Here is a 308-nt window from a genome sequence, read left to right on the forward strand (position 1 = left end):
CAAAAAGGGCAAAAAAAAAAAAAAAAAAAAAAAAAAAAAAAAAAAAATAAGGGGGCTTTATCCTTTCAAAAATACATCCTTTCTCCTTGTTGTCAACTCTCCAACAGCCCTGTGAAAAATGTAGCTCAGAAGTTACTGAGGCGTTTTTCTGTTTTTCCTGTCTCATTTTAGTTCATATCAAGCAACAGAAAGCAATTCTGTTATTCACACTTAGGCATGCTAGCTTTAATGAATGAATGAATGAATGAATGAACAAATCAAATATCAATCCTGTGCACATTTCCCTAGTGTGTAAGAACTGAAATGTA

The sequence above is a fragment of the Piliocolobus tephrosceles genome, chromosome 2, assembly GCF_002776525.5.
Source record: "Piliocolobus tephrosceles isolate RC106 chromosome 2, ASM277652v3, whole genome shotgun sequence".
Lineage (NCBI taxonomy): Eukaryota > Metazoa > Chordata > Mammalia > Primates > Cercopithecidae > Piliocolobus > Piliocolobus tephrosceles.